The sequence below is a fragment of the Mixophyes fleayi genome, chromosome 12 (assembly GCF_038048845.1).
Source record: "Mixophyes fleayi isolate aMixFle1 chromosome 12, aMixFle1.hap1, whole genome shotgun sequence".
NCBI classification, from domain to species: Eukaryota; Metazoa; Chordata; class Amphibia; order Anura; family Limnodynastidae; genus Mixophyes; species Mixophyes fleayi.
Window position 1 is genome coordinate 40,149,870 of NC_134413.1, and position 24,623 is coordinate 40,174,492.

Consider the following 24,623-nt stretch of genomic DNA (forward strand, 5'->3'; position numbering starts at 1 on the left):
TAATAGGGTACTGAGTCGAGTCTTGCCCCCCGGGCTAAAATCTGTAAGCTCTCCCCTGCTAACCAGCCTTAGCACTGTTTGGGGGGCACAATGTATTTATTTTTTTGCTTTAATTTATTTATTCAGTAATTTGCTTTACAGGGCTGCTGTGACTGATGCACTTAACTGTATCATGCACACCAGCCCATAAGGCAGATAAAGAGGTGTGTTTGTGCAATTTTCATAGTATTCTGAGTTGCACAGATCTAAAGATCCGTTTCACTTGGAATATTGTTATGGACAATTTACACTTACAAGTTAAGTGTAAATTGCATCCAACTCTACACCAGGCTTTATGTCAGCTGCACCAGCATTGTATGGGTAAGAGTCATAATGTGTCGAAGAGGGTAATAATGTGTCTGGGGCTGTCATAATGTGTCTATGGGGGTGTTGTGATGTGTCTTGGGGGTTGTCATAATTTGTGTGGTGGTGTCATGATATGGCTAGGGAGTGGCAAGATGTGTCTGGGTGTTGTTGTTATTTGGGAAGTGGCCTGATCTATCCACTGGGTTGGCGTGATGTTTCTGAGGAGGGGTGATGTGGCTGATGAGGGTGTTCCGTGGCTGGGGAGAGCATGACATGACTGGGGAGATATAATAAATGTACAGTCATGGCAAAAAGGTTTGATAATGACACAAATATTATTTTTCACAAAGTCTGCTGCCTCAATTTTTATGATGGCAATTTGCATATACTCCAGAATGTCATGAAGAGTGATCAGATGAATTGCAATTAATTTCAAAGTCCCTCTTTGTCATGACAATGAACTTTATCCCCAAAACAACATTTCCACTGCATTTCAGCCCTGTCACAAAAGGAACAGCTGACATCAGGTCAGTGATTCTCTCATTAATACAGGTAAGAGTGTTGATGAGAACAAGGCTGGAGATTCCTCTGTCATGCTGATTGAGTTAGAATAACAGACTGGAAGCTTTAAAAGGAGGGTGGTGCTTGAAATTAATAATTCCTCTGTTAACCATGGTTATCTGCAAGTAAAAATTTGCAGTCATCATTGCTATGCACAAAAAGGGCTTCACAGGGAAGGATACTGCTGCTAGTAAGATTGCACCTAAATCAAGCATTAATCGGATCATCAAGAACTTTAAGGAGGTTGTAAAGAAGGCTTCAGGGCACCCAAGAATGTCCAGCAACTGCCAGGACCGTTTCCTAGAGTTGATTCAGCTATGGGATCGGGGCACCTCCAGCAAAGAAACCACTTCTCTCCAGGAAAACCATCAGGGACAGACTGATAATCTGCAAAAGGTACAGGTATTGGACTGCTGAGGACTGGGGTAAAGTCATTTACTCTGATGAATCCACTTTCAGATTGTTTGGGGCATCTGGAAAACCACTTGTCCGGAGAAGAAAACGTGAGCACTATCATCAGTCTTGTGTCATGCCAACAGTAAAGCATCCTGAGACCATTCATGTGTGTTTCTCAGCCAAGGGAGTGGGCTCGCTCACAATTTTGCCTAAGAACACAGCCATGAATAAAGAATGCTACCAAAACATCCTCCAAGAGCAACTTCTCCCAACCATCCAAGAACAGTTTGGTGATGAAAAATGCCTTTTCCAGCATGATAGAGCACTTTGCCATAAGACAAAAGTGGTAACTAAGTGGCTCGGGGATCAAAACATCAAAATTTTGGGCCCATGGCTGGGAAACTCCTCAGACATTAATCCCATTGAGAACTTGTTTGACCTCAAGAGGTTGGTGGAAAAAACAAAAACCCACAAATTCTGACAAACTCCAAGCATTTAATAGGCAAGAATGGACAGCCATCAGTCAGTTTGTGGTCCAGAAGTTGATTGACAGCATGCCAGGGCGAATTGCAGAGGTCTTCAAAAAGAGGGGTCAACACTGCAAATATTGACTCTTTGCATAAACTTAATGCAATTGTCAATAAAATCCTTTGACACATATGAGATGCTTGTAATTTTACTTCAGTATACCATAGCAACATCTGACAAAAAGGTCTAAAAACACTGAAGCAGCAAACTTTGTGAAAACCAATACTTGTGTTATTCTCAAAACTTTTGGCCATGACTGTAATGTTATATCATAATGTAGGTTTGATATACTGTGTGATCTGTGTTATGTACTGTATTCACTTATTGCTCGGCTTTCTATATTTCGTGTATGTTTCGTTTTTGCAATCAGTTCACAACATTCCAGGATCCATATAAGATTCCAGTTGCAATAACACTTAGGTGAGCGCAATACAGTTTTAATATATAATATTTCATGTCCAAAGAGGTGCAGCCACTCCCCAGGTTGGCCATGCCTCCAACAATTTCTGACCCCACCCCCTCCGCCCCTCCTCATGTAAATAAGAGGAGTGTCACTGCAAGTAAAAAAGTAAGTAAAACTTGTCACTAAAATAATAATACAAACTTCTCTATGATTTGCAAATACCTGTGTAAGCCATCCAGTGCTTTCAAGGTGCTTCCACTAATAGGATTGTGCTAACTCAATGAGAGTAACAATGTCAGCTTTCAAATTAAAATTAGGGGCTAGATTTACTAAGCTGCGGGTTTGAAAAAGTGGGGATGTTGCCTATAGCAACCAATCAAATTCTAGCTTTCATTTATTTAGTACATTCTACAAAATGACAGCTAGAATCTGATTGGTTGCTATAGACAATAACTCCACTTTTTCAAACCCACAGCTTAGTAAATCTAGCCCCTAGAGGTCTTTTTTTGCCTGCTGTCATCAGGGGCGGATCCAGAAGTTAATTGTACCGGGGGCGATTTAGGGGGGGGCGATTTAGCCCCGCCCCCTTTTTGACACCTAAGGCTGCTGACGGCTGCACACTATGTGCAGATCCGTTCAGCAGAGAGAGTTAGGGAGAGAGTCCTGCCCGGCTGCTCTGATTGTGCCAATCAGAGCAGTTGGGCAGGACTCTCTCCCTAACTCTCTCTGTTGAACGGATCTGCACATAGTGTGCAGCCGCCGGCAGCAAGCCCCTGCTAGGGGGGGCGATCGCCCCGATCGCCCACCTCTTCCCCCTGGATCCGCCACTGGCTGTCATCTGATCTTGTTTCGTTTTTGTGTCCCCATAAAGCTAACTGCACTAGCACAAAAGCAGGCACAGGCATCATTAAAAAGCATTTGTGTTGCAGTTTTTCTCTTTTGCAGTTTGTAAATGACCATAGTCTCCCACAGACAAATATTTGTCCAAAGAGAGAACATAAAAAGACACAGTATTTTCACATTTACTCTCTCGCTCATAATACAAACAAAGAAAGAGAACATTTGAAGTTAGTGCACCATTAATACATTTAACTGTTGTTTTTCTTGTTTAGCAAGCTGAAGTAACTTTTAATCTTTCTGAAATATATCTGGGCTTTTGAAGCCCAGCAGTGGCATGAATTATGGAGGTGGATGAGCTATATTGTGGACAGGGAAGGTGAATGTGTGGAACAATAATTTTCTATTGATTTGCATGGTCACACCCCCAGTCACACCCACTTTTAACAAGAAGCGAGGCATGTGGTACCACAGATTGAGAAACACTGGCCACAAACCGTGTCATCAAGCCCCACTCACTTCATCTTTTCCTCTGGATCTCCTGAAAGTAATAAATGTCAATGTATTATGCGTGTTTTTGTCTTGTCTTATTTTATTCAATCTTTTGTTTTACCATTTTTGTCTTTTATATTTTTCTCCTGGACAGATTGTTTCACTTCTAAAGAGTCTGATGTTTAGAGATGTTGTGGTAGAGATGGTTTGCTCGTGTCACCTAAAGTTTTCACTCAAGAGCTCAACCCAAACAGAGAAACTTCAAGCAAGTCTGTCAACCATCAAGTTTTAACAAGATCTAAGTGATGAAATGTTTCATTTTTGTTAGCAAAGCAGAGCTGGACAACAAGAGTTCCCAGTGAGTGAAGCTTGCACTAATACCACTTTTTCTGACAAATCTGCTCATTGATAATGAACATCTGGGGGCCTACTTATTTAATTATTGTCTTTGCTAATTGGCATACTGCACTGAATAGTTGCAAAGCACAGAAGCACCCATTTGCAAGCTGCCAATCACAGCAAAATAAAAAAAGAGTTATTTCCTTCTATTTCAAATTCATTTGTTTATGAGTGGCTGCCAAAAGAAGGAGAATATACTATAATTATATAGTGAATGTAATGCAAGAAATATATAATGCCCAAGCTTTTTCACTCTGTCTTTGGTCCTTGTGTGAATGGCTTTCAACAATGACATCTTGAGAAAATAATCCTATTTCGCTTTGTACTGAGATGGGTTGAATAACACAACTATCAAATTATTTGTGTGGCTGCATTGAATCAAACAGTGGCAAATTCCTTTGTCACCTCGTCAGAGAGGCATCTTGAGCTATGACAGTTTTTCTTGTCAGTGACTGTACTAATTTAATAAAGGACTTTATCTATGTTCCTGCTTTTACCTAAAATACAAGTTGCTCTTATTTGAAAGAACATTTTGTAGCACTCACACATCTATGCATAAAAAGTTTTTGCATCTTCATTTAAAGGAAAACCTATCAAAATACAGTTTTGAGTGTGATGTTCAACTTCAATGTCTTTGGGCCCCAATTTTGCACCTTGGCAAATGTTGCACTGCATGGGATCGAATTTAATGTGCAGATACAGGACCTGAGTCATTAAAGAAAGTAAGGTAAAAAAATGAATAAATGTTTTCCAGGGGAAGCCATGTTAGAATGCAAAGGGTGCAAATTAGTATAATATTTTGCACATAAGTTAAATTCTGGCTGTTTTTTCATTTAGCACACAAATACTTGATAGCTTTACTTTTACACGGCAATTTAAAGTTGATCTAGGACATGACTTATCCCAAATATAAATCTGTTCCAACCTTTTAAATTTACCTCCTCCCTCCAATGCAGCATGGTTTTTCCCAGATGCAAAGTTACACCTTTTTTATGCTTTGCTCTCCTTAATGACTCAGGCCCACAGAGTTCGGAAAGGGGTGCGTCATAGCTCATCTCTAAATCACAGTGTTAAAATAAATCGGTATAGTATTTGTGTGCTACTTGCAAAATCAGGCAGCAATTTCTTTGTAAGCAAAATAGAATTGCATTTGCAGCCCTTGCATTGCAATATTGGTTGTCCGGGTGTAAATTTGCTCCCTTTAGCTGGATTTGATTCTAACTCTAGACGGGACCATTTATTATGAGTTTCTTCTTTGGAACCAATGGTAAATTTGATCATAGATGCTTCTATCATTCCTATATATTGTACATACTATGCTGTACCGTTTCAAGGCATCTAGAGGTCACTGTTGCTTTTGCAGACAAAGTTAAGTGTTCAACATCTACTTAAAAAACACATCATAGACATCAGTGACATCTGTAGGCTATACAATACAAAAGTAAACATAAGAGAGAGAGAGGGATGAAAAAAAATCTTATTGGCAGTAAACCTTTAAAGTAATTGAAATTGCACATGTAATGTATACAGCTGCAGAGAAAGATGAGTTAAATATAATGCGGAAAACATTGTTTGAGGGGGCTCATTTATAATTGCATATATACTGTGTGCTGTTCTATGCATGTTTTTGTATTTTTGACTGCATTGAGTATAATCAATGTATAAAAATGTGGCCTTCTGCGCAGAAAACATATATGTTTTTGGCGACATGCCCCCTTATGTTCCTAGTCCACACTCTGTACAGAGCAAGGCAAGGATCTGGATAACCACAGGGGTATGGGGGAACGGGGCATGTGCAGTTAAAGGGGCTTCACTGCACATGCCCAAATTCTGGCAGGGCAGCGCTAGAGATCCCAGCTCATTTTAGGATTGGAATGGCAGCACATAAAATTGTATTTTAATTAACTTTGTTGCTTTTTCTAAGGGTTTGCATCCCATTTTCCAATATTAACAATGGGCTTGTAGACAGTACTAACTAGTACTAACTAGCAACATTTCCCAAGAAATATCTCCCACAATTATGAAAATAGAACCTCCCATACGGTATAATAGTATTTTTCTTAAGTGAAAAATATTGTGCAATTATTTAGTCTATGAGGAAGTTGACTAAATAGGGAATCGGAAGAAGATTTTCATAGGTATCGCTCAGCGTGAAGCTTTATGGTGATCACTGTATCCAACTTTAGTCATTTCTATAAGACAGTTATTTATATAAGCTTGTGTGTGCAGCTGGTTGTTATATATAGCAGTGTCTAATTGCCTGTGATTCTTATAATAAAAGGTAATCTGCGTGTTTATGACACTGACTGTTAGAAGACAGGCTGATGTGGCTCTACATGTTTAAATGTTTTTCAGTGTTGTACTGTTATTTGTCTTCAATCTCCTACCTATTTGTTGTGCTCATCTTAGAAACGGATGTGAAGCTTATTAAACATCACTAGATTTCTTCTATTTGACAGTAAAACTAAAGCAGAAAATAATTAATGGATGTGCTTCACAGTGGCAGCACATGGAAGAAAGAAGAAAAAGATAAAAGCCATTTGTAATTGTATCTGTCAGAATGAAACAGAGTTTATGTAAATTAGTTTAACCCATTTGGTATCTGAAATGTTGCTTCCATCAATGTATAATACTTTACATGTAGAGGTGAGCGAAATTGCACGAGTTGCGGAGTGCCATCATGACCATTCTGGAGGCACTCTGTGGCACATGGCAAGCAATTGCATTCCCCACCTATGATTAGAGCCAGGATGCCAATGATCAGTTTATTTTGCTATATGGTGTTGCTGAAGCAGAACTGGGAAAATTCCGTCGGCGGAATGTGCAAAATGTAATGACCCAACATGGTACGAGCCAAATAATTTGCAGAACAGTTTTGAAAATTGTATTTATCTCTAGCTACATGGTCATTAACAGTAATATAATATTTTTTATAATGAGCTAAGCCTTATATCTTGACTTTAATTTGTTTATACTTTTCTTTGTGCATTACTTTCAAAGCCAGTCAAATGAAGTGGGAGGGGACTTTCATGAGTGCATACATACAGACAATTAGGATTGAATGAATGTTGATTGGCACTGATGGAAAATCCAGTCATTCTGCAAGTGATCAGTTGACTGCAATAATTGGGCCACCCTAGGATATGACCTTCAGGTTGAACACTAAACCACTGGATTTGTTCAAATCGGTCGCACATGTTTCTGGCCAAAATTGAACTAGATCTGATCGTTTGGAAATCAGACAGGTTCAGATTCACAGGTGACAATAATAATTTTCCCAAGCCTCAGAGTGTACTGTGCTTATGTAGATTGTATTGTCCATACAGATGGATCAACACTAGATGGAAGTAATTTTTTAATGCATCTGTTCCTGAAATGAGGAAGACAAGCATGATCATACCGCGCTAAACCTGCCTGCTCCATTGTATTACTAGGAAAAAACTGTATGACAGCGCTGAGACTAATCAAGATGGGACCATTGACCACTCAAAGAGAGAGATCTAAACAGTCTATAGAAGTAGAATCATATGTATGCACAAATTTCAAATTGTACTCATTTTGATTCAATGTATCAACAAGAGACTGTGCTCTTAATGGGCCACCTCTCCGAATGAAGAAAAGGTTATCGATGGAACGACCATAGAGCACTGTACATGGGCGTCTTCAAAGTCACCCATGTACAGGTTGGCTGGCTAAGCTCAATGTCTGGAGATTATTGTCATCTCCTCAACATGGAGCAGTTGTAATATCCTTTAATGTGTGGAGATTACAGGCTAAACTCAACGTCCAGATATTATATTATATTGTCATTTTCTCATTGGGGCAGCAACTGTTGGGGCTGTGTTATCCATAGGTGGAAAAGACTACCAACACATATCATCTGGATCCGTGAGTTGGATGCTATTGGTTATTTTCACCCATTGCTATCTCCGAGTTCAGCGTCTGCCAACAGCGGACTCTTGACATTTTGGTGTGTGCTATTTTCAACTTCACTACATTGTGGTATGATAGACTGTGTGCAGTGACTTTATCTGGACCTATAGCTCATTTATATTGTTTCCATCAAGTGGACAGAGTGCCAGGTGCACTGTGGTGTAGATAACTTTTGTATATCATTTACAATAGTTGGTATTTTTTAATTGCATAGTATCTTGATTTTTTGACAGTATTATATACATGTTTTCATACTACACTTAGTAGGTGTGCATTAAAAAAACTTATTTAACATTACACTCTTCTAGCATCGTGCTTGTTCTTGATTAGTCTCAGCGCTGTCATACAGCTTTTATTCCTTGTTGGGTCACACAACCCTGGACAGCTGTGTCTCTAATCAAGTTATTCATTTAATATTACTAACATACCTTTAAGACGTAATCACAAGGGACAATTTTCTCATCATTTTGATATATCTTTCTATAGCCAGTTCATATGGTGCGCCAATTAGATCATCTGTTTTTCTTGTGTTTTGGTTTGTCCATTTTATTATTGTATCAGTGGAGGAACTTATTTTCCATTAACCTCCATTAATAAATGTATGCAATATAAATTATTCATTATCCACATATACACAGTATATACAATATATATCAAACATTTACAATGGAGTGAATGTAGTTGAGCATGCCTTTTTAACGCACCATACCATGTTTTACACTAGGTACATAATAAGTTTGCCTGCTCAGATTAATTTGCAGCCCCACTGCAAATTAATGTACACACTTTCAAAGGCACTTATTAGAAAAGTGGCATGCAATATATATCTCCCAATAGTCCCAATTTTAGCAGGACTTTACAGATTCTTCAACCCCATAAGATATGGGGCTTATTGAAAAGTAGGTATGGCTTTACATTATTGTGAATTTGGATTAAACAAATTAGGGGCATGGTTTGTCAATTCTTATGCATCCAGATTTAGCTTTTTTAAATATTGTGAGGTGTGCACATTAGGAGGTACTTGTTTAAAATTTACCAACAGAATGGTAGCATGTAATACAAAGGGGGAGATTCAATTCATAAAGAAGGGTGGCAGGGGTTGTTTGTCTGCAGAAAAATGAGCAGAGATTTCTTACTGTAATAGATGGCAATGTGCACAGCCAAACATCATGGTGATGTACGGCAACACGTCGCTTTGAATTTAATCTTCCCCAAAGAGGCTGAGAAAGAGGTTAAACATTATTGTCTTTTTGTATTGTTGAAAGGCCAAGCTCTGCTGTTCAAATTAGGTAATGACTCAAAATTTTAGCTGATTTAAATATTATTTAGCTCTAAGAAATTCTACTTTGCTGCACAGAGAAGCTAACACAAACAGCTGTCAATTGATCAAACACAGCATTCAGACAGGACCACGGAACATAGTAAGCCTGGTAAGTGCAGCAGGAGGATACTCCGCTTACACCAGCCTGCCTGCGGAAAAACATATATTTTGTTTGGACTGGGCTCATGCACCCTTATATTACGGGGCCCCTCTGAACAGAGCAGGTATCAGAATAAGCGCAGGTATGGGAGAGTTGTGCATGTACAAACTCCAAAGGGATGGGGGCTGGAAATTCTAGTACTAGCCCTCTATTCAGGACTGGATTTATGAAAAGACCATATCGACCTTCGGTGGCAGTATACGACTGATCAGCAGTCTGCATATTTTGCAAATATCTGAAGCACAAACCAGCTGCAGCACAGTGCAAACTCTCCTTTGGCAGTGCCATTGACTTTGATTTGTGCAAGTGCAATTAGATTTCTAAGAAAACACCAAAGTTTACAGAAGGAGTGAGCAGCATTTGCAGAGGAGCAGAAGTTTTCAGAGAATGATTCGAGTAGTTGGGTAGTGAGGGTGTTCCTTGCTAAATATTAAGTAGGTGTCCTGGTGCTCCTAGCATTGTGGAGTAAGGGACAAATGCCACCAGAGTGCGCATCACCAACATACAAGAATTGTGGTCCAGATGCACTGCTGTCTGATAGTCATCGCCCGCATCCGTCCCTTTCTCTCTCAGGAGGCCACCAAAACCATCATACACGCACTCATCATCTCCCGCCTGGATTACTGCAACCTCCTCCTCACCGGCCTCCCCCACTCCCGTCTCTCCCCCCTCCGCTCTATACTCAATGCGGCCGCAAGACTCATCTACTTCTCACGCCGCTCCTCCTCTGCCTCCCCTCTCTGCCTTGCCCTACACTGGCTCCCCTTCCCCTACAGAATTCTTTTCAAACTCCTCACCACCACTTACAAGGCTCTCTCCCACTCTACTGCCCCTTATATCTCTAACCTCCTCTCCATTCACACTCCCACCCGCTCCCTGCGCTCGGCCAATGACCGCTGTCTCTCCTCCACTCTGATCACCTCTTCCCATTCCAGAATCCAGGACTTTTCCCGTGCAGCCACCATTCACTGGAATGACCTCCCTCGCTCCATCCGCCTCTCTCCTACTCTGTGCTCCTTCAAATGTGCACTCAAAACTCACCTCTTTCTCAACACCTACCAACCATCCACTTAACCCCCATCTCCTCCACTCATTCTCCCCTCTCTCCCATTCCCTCAACTGGCTCCTCTTGTGCCTGGTCTGTTTAACCCTCCCTTAGGATGTAAGCTCGCTTGAGCAGGGCCCTCTTCCCTCCTGTCTCCTTACCCGTTCTTCTGCTCCGTGTCTATTGCATCTGCCTGCCTGGAGTTTCTGAAGTATTGGTACTTTTGTTTATTGTTCTGTACTGTTATACCCTGTATAGTCTACTGTTTGTACTATGTGCGGCGCTGCGGAAACCTTGTGGCGCCTAACAAATAAATGATAATAATAATAATAATAATAGTGAAAGCTGTCCTAGGGGCAAAGGCAGGATTTCTAGATGGGAGGTCCACATGTTAGATTTCAAAGCAAAGCAGAAAAGAACTTGTGACAATAAGCTGGCAATAGCCCCACCGCTCCCCCCACACATTAAACCAAAACCACTATCTCCCCTCTTCACACACATTACACCAATATCACCGCCACCCCTTTCCCTACACCTTACACCAATACCAACCACACCCCTCTCACCAGACTTTACACTATTACTATCACCACCCCTGTCCCCATACATTATACCAATACCACTGCCACCCCTCTCACCACTCATTACATCAATACCACCGCAACCCATCTCCCCACACATTACACCAATGCAACCCCTCTCCACACACATTACACCAATACCACCACAAGCCCTCTTCCCACACAATACACCAATACCACCGCCACCCTTCTCCCCACACATTACACCAATACCACCACCACATATCTTCCCACACATTACACCAATACCACTGCAACCCCTCTCACCACACATTACTCCAATACCACCACCACATCTCTCCCCACACATTACACCAATACCACCACCAACCCTCTCCCCAAACAATACACCAATACCACCACCACCACCACCACCACCACCACCACCCCTCTCACCCACACTACACCAATACCACTGCCACCCCTCTGCCCACACATTACAGCAATACAACCCCCACTCCTCTCTCTACACATGACACCAATACAACAGCCACTCCTCTCTCTCCACATTACACCAATGCTACCCCTACAAGAGGCTGACTGGCAAATATTAGTGTGATGGCAAGCACATAGCATTGGTCCATCATAAGTAACCCCCAAATCCTCATAAATAAGCCCACATAATAATCCTTAACCTCCTCATCAATCAATCCCCACACCCTGTCATTAACCTCCCCAAAATCATTATATCTCTCATCATCAGAATGAGCCTCTTTATCAACATTAACTTTCCCAAATCATTAAATCTGTCTTCATCATAATTAACATCTTTATCAACATGAATCTCCCCATCATTAACAAATTAACCCAATTATAATATTTTGCTCCCACATCACTCCCCTGATAATTAATGAATTACTTCTTATAATCATTAAATCCTTTAGGTTCATCAGAACAACATCTTCAGCACTATTAACTGCTTTATAATCATTAAAACCCCTATCCCCATAATTAACTCTAACATCATTAAAAAAATCACTTTTATATTCATTAACCCCATTAAGATCATTAACCACCTCACCCTCACAATTAAATCCCAATCATTATGCCTAACCCCTTTGTGAGGAAAACACCTTTAGCTGGGACGGTGGTTACTCTCTGTGGGACACCAGAATATATATCCAAAAAGAAAGGCATTATTGTGACAGCACAATACCATAAGATGTTCACAAGGCACAAGGTACAGGGTAAATGGTAGCATGTGTCCTCCAGCAGCCTCTTGCAGTTAGCACCTCAAAGTAACAATCTCAGTATCCTTCAGGGTCTTATCCTCCCACAGTATTACAACTACCATTTTTCTAGACAGTCCTGTGTCCCCCAGCCTGGGCTACTGGCTGACACAGACACATTCTGATAGGGTTTCCTCCGGCAGCACAGTCCTTTGTGCTGATGTCTTGAAGAATAACTCAAATGACATATTGATCTCCTTAAATTCCTGGCTGTCTACTCAGGGAGTAGAGTCAAGATGTCCCAATCCTTCCCCTTTCAGCAGGAGTCTATCAGTGGATACTTACATTATTTAACTGTTAGACATGCCATTTCTGTTGCCATCAATATACAATGGAATGGCTTGACTGAATTAGCTTTTGGCTGGATACACTTAACAAAGGGTTACAATATTACATCAGGGAGTAACATAACACTTTACACTTGTGTGAAACATTAAGTCATTTGACACATTGTATCTGCGGCATTACAATATCTAAGTCTGAGATACATTTTGATACAATAACATTTATATTGTTAAATGTTAATTTATTTCCCAATGCTATTTCAGGCAGCATAGTACTGTGGGGGCACGTTGCATATCACCTTTAAATTCTAACCTAATTACCTCCCAGATTACCTGTTGACCTAGATAATTAACTTGGGCTGCCAGCTAGATATTTTTACAGTCACTCAGACATCATTCTGATTATATTACTAACATCCCAGATCTACACAACACCACATAACAGTGGACATTTGAGACAAATGGTAATCACCTTAGCTAATACAACTGCCTAGTTCTCCATCCTGTCATGCAATATGGCATCTGCTGTCCTGCTATTTTCACACACTATAGCAACAATATTTATATTTCCACTACATACAATATTCCAGGTAATAGCAAGGGCAAAATGTACCTAATAACATGATATAACAGTACACATAATACACCGATGTTCTGGTGTATATACTTAGACTGGGCCAAGAATTAAAAAGTACATTAAACTGTGAGAAACGGATGATGAATAAAAATTCCTCAATTAAGTGGGACCCCAGTTTCGTCACACCCTTCAACTTCAGCTTCCCACCAAGTATATTAAATCCTCCCTCCATCCCCACTTACTTGTTGCTGACCCACCATAAGTCAGAGGGGAACTGATCCCATGTCAATTCCCCTATGTGTATTTTCACTTCCATAGCTGCTTGTCACTGTGAACAGCCAGTTGGGGGGAGGTAGGGGCTTTGCGCTCCCTGCCTGTTGCGCTCCTTGTGGGATGTGCTCTGTGCCCAATGTGCTTCGAGTGGGGCACTTAACCTAGAACATTTTCTTTCTGGGTGTCATGAGCCTTCAATGGTGCACCCAAAAGCCCGGCACCTTAGGCAGCTGACTTTTGCTCAGTGCCCTTCTTCGCTTTTTTCCACACATAGGCACATTTGTAGTTTACTAAGACATATTTTGAAAGAGAACCAAGGTGATTTGCACTGAGCTTCAAGTGCGCTTTCTAAATGACCTCCTCTGTGTTTAATTTCTATATTAATCTTTATTACGGACATATTAAAACAATATAACTATGGGATCAGTTTGAGCTTGTTTGCATACATCTATGTTATACATATGTGATGCAGAGGGCATTAGAACCATGAGGAATCATGGCGTTAATTGGGTCTTCAGGGTGGCACATAAAAGGATGCCTGGAGAGACACAAACTGGAAATCAAGGCCTGCCCGCTCCCTGCGCTCAGCCAATGATCGCTGCCTCTCCTCCACTCTCATCACCTCTTCCCACTCCAGAATCCAGGACTTTTCCCGGGCAGCCCCCCTTCACTGGAATGACCTCCCTCGTTCCATCCGTCTCTCTCCTACTTTGTGCTCCTTTAAACATGCACTCAAAACTCACCCCTTCTGTAAAGCCTACCAACCATCTACTTAACCACCTCACCTCCTCCACTCGCTCTCCCGTCTCTCTTCTGGCTCCCCTTGTGCCTGTTCTGTCTAACCTCCCTTAGGATGTAAGCTCACATGAGCAGGGACGTCTTCCCTCCTGTCTCCTCACCTGTTCTTCTACTCCATGCTTATTGTATTAGCCTGTGTGGAGCTTCTGAAGTATTGGTATTTTTGTTTATTGTTCTGTACTGTTTCACCCTGTATAGTCCACTGTTTGTACTGTGTACGGCGCTACGGATACCTTGTGGCGCCTAACAAATAAATGATAATAATAATAATAGCATTGCAGCCATATTTAAATATAATCATTTTGCTGTATTCCTGGCCTAGCATGGATTCCTGACAGATGCAACCCCCCTCTGGGCTTGCTTTACTTAAAAACAAAGTTTTCCGTAAGCCCTAAGGAACACCAGTTTCATTGCCCTCTCACATTCAGGTGTTAACAAGAGAAGGCATATCAGATAGCAGCTAGTTTAAATATGATATGGAACCTGGAAGAAAAGACTGCCGTACAAAGTACACAGATAAAATCACGTTATGGATAATTGACTATCAATAATTTGTACGAGAACAAACAAATCAGTAGGAACTGTAGCTGCTGATGGAAATCAGTATTTATTTGTTTTAGTTTAGCAACTCTTTGTACATGCTCCATTTGCTAAAACTATAAAGAATTGAAAAGTTTGATTTAGTTATATTACAGTTCTAACCATGACAGATCTGCCTGTTCCAACCTGACTGAAAAACTGATCTTATGATGTGGCTTCTTCATCATTACTAGTTTTATTCATTTATACTAAGAACAGAATGTTTCTATTATGAAGTCATTGCTACAGATGAGTAACACAAACTGAGACTGTACAAGGAAGAAAGAAGATTATGTTGATTTGGAGTCTTTTTTTAACATTTAAAAATCCCAGAGAAAACATCACGTTAAAAAATAAGTCTGGTATATTTTATATATATATATATATATATATATATATATATATATATATATATATATATATATATTTATATTTATTTATTTATATAGCCAAAATTCAAGCTTAGCTTGAGGCCTTACCATTTGTCATTACTTGATGATTTGTTATACTGACTGTCCGGCTCTGTGGCGGTTTGTTGCATCTTATAAAAAATACAATGGTGATGTGTGGCTACCTTCATACAATGTAGTTCATTGATACATTTTATCAATTAAGAACATTGTATCAATAAACTACACTGTATCAGTTTAAACCATTGCAGTTAGTAGTCTCACCACCACTGGCCAATACAGAGCGGGTTTCCACCACCGACCAATCAGAGTGAAGCCGCTCTGTATTTAATAGTAGCTTACAGGCAGCTTTGCCTGTCATTCATGTTGCGGCTCCGCAAGGAGCAGTTCCTCATCATCCATGTGGGGAGTTTTTATCCCAAAGGATTGAAAGTTGGAAGAAAGTAGAGAATTCCCCATGGATTTAGGTGAGCAATACATGGGTAAGAGAGGGTCTGTGTTGGGATGTCTTTTTTTTAACAAAGGACTGTATCACGGTGTGTGTGTGTGTGTGTGTGTGTGTGTGTGTGTGTGTGTGTGTGTGTGTGTGTGTGTGTGTATGTGTGTGTCTGTGTGTGTCTGTGTGTGTGTGTTTATTTCTGTGTATTTTTTTACAGGTGCATTACAGGACAATTTGGCAGCCTTGGTTATGCTGGCACTTGTACTTCTACAAGCGCCACCATGCTTAAGTAGTTTAGGCCAGCCAGGGCTTAGAGGGACCAGTAGTGCACCAGCAGAAAAATGCATTTATATGAATGATCTATTTATTACCCCACAGTCACCACCCCGTAGTTGTTGAAAGAGTCCTTGTACCTTCAGCATTAGGTTGTTATCCCTAAATGGGAGGGGGGTGGATCTCCTAGGGTCCTAGGGAACTGAGCCTCATGCTGAACAACAGGCTAGGGCTGGTTGACATTATGACAGGGGGAGCCCATACTGTGGGTCTCCCTGATGTAGAGTCACTAGCCCACTTACCTACAGGAGATGCCTTGAGGTTGGCAAGTGAGCTTTGTCAAATATAGCTATATTGTGCACAAAATTCTCGTATTTATGGATATGGTGACACATAGTAGATTATATATTGTTTGTTTTAGAGCTCCAGGCTAACTTTGTTATCACATACACAGTAGTCTTTATTGTCCTGGCAGAAGGACACATTTCATTAATTTGATTTAAAGAAACACACCTTGGTTGTACTGATTTCGTATCTGCATCTGTTTCAACCTCTACATAAGTAGCAAGTACATGAAAACACCTTTACGTTACTGACATTATGTGGAAGTATCCCTTCCCTCCCCCATTCCCCCTCAATAGGAGTGCTAAGTGTAAGATTTGCCTGAGTCCAGTGTCGGACTGGCCCAGCGGGCTACCGGTAAAACCAGCGATAGGCCCCGCTACCTTACGGCCACACCCCCTTTTAGTAGTGGGCGGAGCTTACCTGGAGGCCCGTTGACATCATCCAGGGTGCCCGCAGTCCTCTCCGCAGTCCCCGCTGCTGCAGATGACTGGCTGTCAGTGACAACCAGTCATCTTTCAAATACGATCGCAGCTGCGATCATGTGACCTGCCCCCTCCTCCTGTGATGATGTTCCTGCCGCCGCTGAAGGGAGAAGAAGCAGAGAGGCTGCAGCATTCAACATATGGGTAAGTAGACTTTTAACCACTTGTTTATATTGTTTGTGCTACCACTATGTATATATACATACACACACCATATATGTATATATACATGTGTGTGTATATATATATATATGTATATATACATATATATATATATATATATATATATATATATACACACACACATGTATATATATATATATACATATATGGTGTGTGTATGTATGTATATGTATATATATGTGTGTGTATATATATATATATATATATATATATATATAGTGTGTGTGTGTGATTTGAGAGCACTATTGCATGGCATACGTGAATTGGGGGCACTATTGCATATGGAATATGTGATTTGGGGGGCACTACTGTGGGCATAATATTAATTGGGGACACAATAGCATGGCATATGTGAATTTTGGTTATTACTGTGTGGCATAACATTGGGGCACAACATTGTTTGGGGACACTACTGTGTGGCATAATGTTGTTTGGGGGCACTACTGTGTGACATAACATTGCTTGGGGGCACTACTGTGTGGCATAATGTTGTAAGGGGGCACTACTATGTGGCATAGGGGGGCTGCCTATCTATACTAAACTATAGGGGGGCTAACTATGCTAAACTATATTGAGGGGGGCTGCCTATGCTAAACTATAGTGGGGGGGCTGCACAGAGAACATTAATGTTGGGGTTGGTTGGAGGGAAATAGATCTATTTATCAAATGTGAGCACTATTACTTTAATGTTGAGGCTGGAGAGAGGCCTAATTATTAAATATGGGTGCTGTTGATTTAATGGCAGGGATGGTTGGCGTTTCTAAATGTACCCATTATTTTTTTCAAATAGAGCCCTCAACATTCCAGGATCCAGACATGCCACAACTAAAGAAACGAGCAGCTACAGGTGGTAAAAGTGACAAGAACAGGTAGGACAGTCTGTCAAATGTTCTGAGTCTAGTGCAGGCTTGGCTAACCTGTGGTACTCCAGGTGTTGTGAAACTACAAGTCCCAGCATACCCTTACAGCAATAAGCTGCTATATATATTGGCAAAGCATGCTGGGGCTTTTAGTTTCACAACACCGGGAGTGCCACAGGTTAGCCAAGCCTGTTCTAGTGGGACAATCCTGATTTTTGGTGACTGTTGTGCCCAATCTAAGGGACAGGTCCACACTGTGTACTCATTATACACACACTGCATTCTGTACATACTACACTATGGTGCTAGCTGTCCTTCATGGACTGACCACTCCCCCCTCTAGTGTTTGGTCACTCCTCTATGATGGCTGGCCACACCACCTCTGGTGGGCCCCTAGCGTTGCAGTCCCCCGGTGGGCCCTTCATGACCCAGTCCGACACTGCCTGAGTCTGCATAGGGACTTATCCTTACCCACTTTACAAGAGCCCGACAGTGTTTCAGAAGTTTAGCACTTTAATTATTATATAATGTATGATAAATATTATTTCACTTTGAAATATAATTATTGAGAAAGTTTTTTTAATAATAGTATTATTTTGTTTTCCTTACTTACAGTATACAATTATCACTGATATTATTGTTACCAATTACTACAGCTAGTAGTGTATAACTTATCCATGCCAGGAGGACATGCTTTCTTTTGCTTTGTTTGTGTGCTGATGTTTCCCTAAGAGGATCTGCACCTGCCATAGTCAGTAAGTCTTAATATTTTCTTCTTTGTCTACATGAGGCAATCCAGGGGGTAAATGTATCAATCTGCGCGTTCTGCAAGTCGCCGATATTCAGCAACTTTGCAGGCAGGTTTAAAACGGCAAAATTGGCAAGTTACAGATTGTGCAGATTGATACATTGATCCCCAGGGCCCTCACTGGAGAGAGCTGGATGTCTCCTGATTAGTTTTTGTTTGATTGACAGAGAGCATGAATGCATCACATTGGGCATGTTTTCTAATGTTTTCTCCCCTCCACTAAAACCACCTCCACATTACTGTGAGCACTGGTGGCATGTGCACACAGCACAACTGAGTAAGACACCCCACCCAACAGCAGTGGTGGATTCAGAGGAGTGGCAATCGGGGCAATCAACCCCTCTGCCACTTGGCCGCCAGACACATGTACATAAAGTGTGGCCATAGGTAGCCAGCCCCTGCTAGGAGTCAAGGATAGGGTCTCACAGTGACAGTGACCCCTAATAAAAAGTCTTGATACACCCCTGACCAACAGTTGCCGCAGCAAATGATTTTTAAACCAGCTGGATATTGCCCTAACATTCGAACTGACCTGTCTGATAGTTAGATGTTAGTATGTATTTGTATAACTTTAAGCAGTGGCTTGATTTTAGACAGCACTATAAATAGTATGTGTGCATTTCATCAAGCCCTACCAGAAGGGAAAATTTACCTGGGCCTCCAACTGGCAGGGGGCCTCAAAATTATCCGACTTATTGTCTTTGTGTTTTATAGTTACCCATTTGCTTATATGGCATGTAATAAAAGTTCAAACCTAGTGCCTAAACATGTTGGCATGTAAATTGGCATAACACACAGTGGTGCATGCGTATATTGCTCTCTGTGTGCATGATGCATCTGTCCACACAGACCTTGAGAGTTGCCAGGATGAGTAATTCGCAACTTCGCAAGAGAATAGATTGTTTATATTTAGGAAACTGGACTGGACTCCTACTGTATTTTCTCCAGCTGTGGAAACCACACATTAAACCTTGTCGGTGTTGACTGTGCTGTAATGAGGCAATTGCTTACTGTAGAACTGTACAACAAATGTACAATATCTTCAGTTCCTCTCCACAAACGTGAGAAATTCTCTGCTTCACTTCATAATATATCCACAACTATATGGTCTGCATGTTTTCATTCTGTTAAACCAGTTGCACATCATTTGCATTCTACGGGAACGGCTTTATGCAACATTGAAATTATCAATCTCACTGCACAAACTTGATCAGAAATTCAGTCCATTAAGAAGTGTCGAAATTTGAATTTGCTCTAAAGTCATCTTTGTGGATAAACAATGCAATACTACTTACAATAATCAGACAAACTACCCTCCTTATTGTAGCTCGCAATGCTACATTGGACGTTGAGATGGATAACATCAAATGTCTTATCAAAGACATTTAACAGACACTCGAAAAACAGGGTGAGATTGTCATAGAGTGCACAAAACATTGAGATTCCAACCGAGTTCTTCACTAGCCGCCACTTAACCAATGCCGAAAAGCACTATAGGGTCAACGTTGTCTATGTAGTTGCAGACTCCATTCTGTCTGGTCTTAATTGTCGAATTACTATATTGGAAGTAATTTGTGACTGTATTTTCTCCAGCTGTGAAACTACACAGTAAACCTTGTGGGTGTTGACTGCTCTATATCCTGTAAGAATACAATTACTTACTGTGGAACTGTGCAACAAATGTACAATATCTTCAGTTCCTCTCCACAAAGGTGGAAAATTCTGAAAGAGCATCTTCCTGCTTCACATCATAATGTATCCACAACTAGATGATCTGCAGGCATTGATTATGTTAAACCAGTTGCACATCATTTGTATTCTATGGGAACAGCTTTATGAAACATTGGAATTTTCAATGTCACTGCATAAACTTGATCAGAAATTCAGTCCATTAAGAAATACTTGTCGAAATTTGAATTTGTTCTTATGTCTTCTTTGTGGATAACGCTACTTAAATGATTGACCCTCCATATTTAAAATCTAAATAAATATTGTAAATTGCGCTTGCGCTTTTACCAACATATATAAATTAAAACATAATTCCATTGAAATACCAAAATTCACAATGTCCAGTGTTACAAAGTGAAAAAATAAATTGTGGGTGATGAGATTCTTCTCTTGTTCTAAATATTGATATTCTTCTTTTTTCCCAGATATAACATGTGAAAACAATTAAACAAAAACCATCATAGTGAAATCTGCATAAATTGTTGTTTTTTAGTGAAAACACTTCAAGTTGTCACTAATAGTCTGATTAACTTAATTGTATTCACTTTTCAAAAGTTTTTTTAGAACACACACTGAACATGGGCCTGATCCATTAAGGAAAGTTAACCAAAATTTGAGTAAGTTTTCTTACTCAAATTTTCTGTACAAAACCATGCTGCAATGCAAGGGGTGCAAATTAGATTATTATTTTGCACAGAAGGAAAATACTGGCTGTTTTTTCATGTAGCACACAAGTACTTGATAGCTTATTTGTACACTGAATTTTAAAGCTGATCTAGGACATGCTCTAGACCAAATATAAATCTGCCATCACATTTTAAATTTACCTGCCCCTCCAATGCCCCTCTTTTGTCTTACTTACTTACTTTTGCTTAACTTTCCTTAATGAATCAGGCCCTATATGTAGATTTCCTTATAATTAATTCCAATGTTTCAATCAAACAAATTTTATCTACAATGATGATAATGAATCTTAAATGAATTAATATTCCACTCTCTTTTTTGAAAGATAATATGAAAATAAATTGATCACAACAATTTCTTAAAGGTGATTATACTTAATTATTTTTTTCTCTTAATCGAAAAAACAACCAAGTTTGCATATCTAAATGTATTGATAATGGAAGCTCTCTTATTGTATATGATACAGCACAAATCAAATGAAAAACATATGCTTTATTACCAGACGACAGCTGGATAAAAACTTCAAAAAAGCCAAGCTTCAAATTTGCATATAATCTCCAATCCCTGTGTAAATGTACTCTTACCCCCACTTGATAAAATACAGACATGTAGAGTAACTACTCCTATGTGAAGTGAGATGGTAAGATGTTGGCGACTTGCCTCCACAGCCTGCGGGTTCACTGAATAACCTTCACTGGGTATAGACTCCCCACAACCCTCCTTATTGTAACACGCAATTCTACATTGGATGTTGAGCTGGACAACATGAAATGTCTTATCAAAGACATTGAACAGATGTGAGATAAATGGGTTGAGATCATCATAGAGTGAAAAATTGTAGCAAAAAAACATTGAGATTCCTTCCGAGTTCTCCACCAGTCACCACTTACCCAATCAATCCAATTCTGAAAAGCACTATAGGGTTAACTTTTCTATGTAGTCGTAGACCCCATTCTGTCTGGTCTTCATCGTCCATTTACTTTATTAGAAGTATTTGTAACTTGTTTAAGTTTCTTTGAGAGTTCAACAAAACGAGTACTGAAGGTCTGTGCTCCGCTGCTGAAAACTTTCAGCAACAATACAAGAAAGATATTGCCCAAGATTTCAGTGACACACTAATTTTGCTGAAGTGAGTTTATAGTACAAATTTTAAGTTGGAAAGCAAGCCAAAGGAACTTCTTACAGAAATCCTAGAATTAGGATTTTCTGGGGTGTTTCCCATAATCACAGTTTTTTTCTGCATTTTCCTTGGTTTGTCAGCATCTGTTGCTTCTGGTGAATGTTCAGTGTGCTGAAGAACGTAAAAAACTATCATCACTCAACTATGGGACAGGAGCGATTGAGTGGGCTCACCATGCTCAATATTAATTGTGACGAGTTTTCCAAATTGATTGCTGGATTTCCAGCAAAAGAAAAGCTAGGAAAGCACTTCTAATTTGTACTCTCCAATAATCCAGAACATCAGTATATGTATACAGTATTTATTTGTCATTTTGAATATAGCTTAGCATTAAAATACATTTTAATGTGTTTTTCTTTTATTTAAGAAAACGGGGTTGAGGGCAACATCATTTGGTTTTCCCTGGGCCTCTATGAATCTCTGAAAGGGCATGCATCTCATACAAAGTAGTCCAAGCTGAAGGTCCGTTAGACTACACTATATTTCTCAAGGAGAGCTACAACAGAAAGTTTGGCAAAGGATTGCTCGGATGGGGCTTCAGAATTATATACTGACACCCCTACTGCAGCTTCCTGTTACAAGATTACACACACTAACATCACAAAGAAAGAAAAGTTTGTTTCTATCATAAAGTTCTAAAAAAACATTGAGTTTGAGTTATGAAGAATTCTCCTTGCCACCTTTAGAAAAGCAATGAAGAAAGGAAGAAGCTAAACACGCAACACTCTATACTGGTGACATTTCTCCTCACAGCGCACACTAACATCTGCACCATTGAAAGATTTTGTGCAGCCACAGTCTCCGAATTTGTCACTCTGTTTGATAGTGAGGTACAGGAAATAATGGATTTTGTAGATTTTAAGTTGGCATCACCAAAACCGCAGTGGTACAAAGAGGTTACTGATGCTACATGTTGGATCAATTGCCTGGATTGGGTGAAGGATCAGTGGCCCAAATACGTAGAGGAAAACTAGGATCTCGTTATCGTCCTACTCTGGTTTTATATAAGAGAACCTGATGAGGGTCTGTTATCCACTTTACACTCTAACAGAGAGTGAGCTTGGTATCCACAGGGATTTACTTGGGAAGCTTCTCAGTGAGAAGGGTGGAATAGATACTGATCGCATATCAGGTCTAATTGACTAATTGTGTCGAAGTCTGATAATCAAGAAGGATTGGAAAAATTCTGCTGTAAAGGGAATGAAGAAGTCTGAACAGTATACCTGAGATGTGGTTAAGTGACCACTGTCCTACAGCTTTGGCTATTGTGTGGACAGTACCAGCAACTGTTATTTGCAAAGCAGCATGATCACAGTTTGAGAGACCTGGTAATGGACTGGACACGAAACCTGACCTTCCTGATAGTATGCCCAAGAGTGACACTAGTGTAGACGATTTCAGAGTCTCTGCTTAACTGGAACCCATGTAAATCAGAAGGGTGAAACAAGGTAGCAGAAGTGGGCAGTCCCATCAGAAGGACATTGCAGTTGTCAGTGCGAGTAAGAGTTGTAACTGACTCCGATGCTAACCAGTGGCTGAAAGACATCAGTATTCAGGTCATCAGTTCAGTATGTCCAGATAGAGATGGGAAGGTGAAACCTTCTTCTCCTATACATCCCTCTGCAGTACCATCTAAATCATTGCACCAGACAATCTTAACAAGTCCAGTACCTCTGATTCTCCATTTCCCCCCATTATGGAGAAAATTATGCACTACAACATCTGTTGCTCCGAGCCTCAACCATAATGGTGGCTCTACATAGGGAGCCCTAAGTGGCCAGTGAAATTGGAAAGGTTTGTGAGCTTTAGTATAGGAGTATTTTTTTTCTTGGATATAATGAGGTGAGCCACAGTGCAGGCAAGATCAGAGCTGCTCTGTGTTGAAAAGTCCTGCATACCAGTGGAAACTACACAAAAGGTTGCAAGGGTTGGTTAGAGTTCCATTATGTCCCCAGGACAATTATGGATGTGATTGAGAAGCATATGATGAACAATATGAAATTTTGTAGGGTATTATCTGAGCATGCCAAAAACAAGTTTACAACGGAAGTTAATCACTTGATTGCAAAAGATTTCATAGCTCTAGGAAAGTTGGGGCTATGGGCACCACATTATGCATGACTGTACTGTAGAATCTGGGATTATTTTAATAAAGAAGTGCAGATTAAATTGCTAATGGCTGGGGACCCAAGGATGCTCTTAATGCGTGTGTTTTTTACCCAGTATGCACAGTGCATATATTGTAAACTGTAATATCCACAAACTATTCTTGAAGAACAGTAAAGGCGGTGTCTGTATTGTTTTTGAGCCTACCTGGTGCTGTCTATAGACTTAATGTCCAATTACACTTCTAATGATATGGGACTATGTGCCCTCTGCTTTCTCTAAAATTGAAAAAAGCCACAGAAACACATAAAATTCAACTTTTCATAAATTAAATAATTGTGTTGATCCAGAGGAAGGCAACTCTCCCCTACCTCCATGTGATAG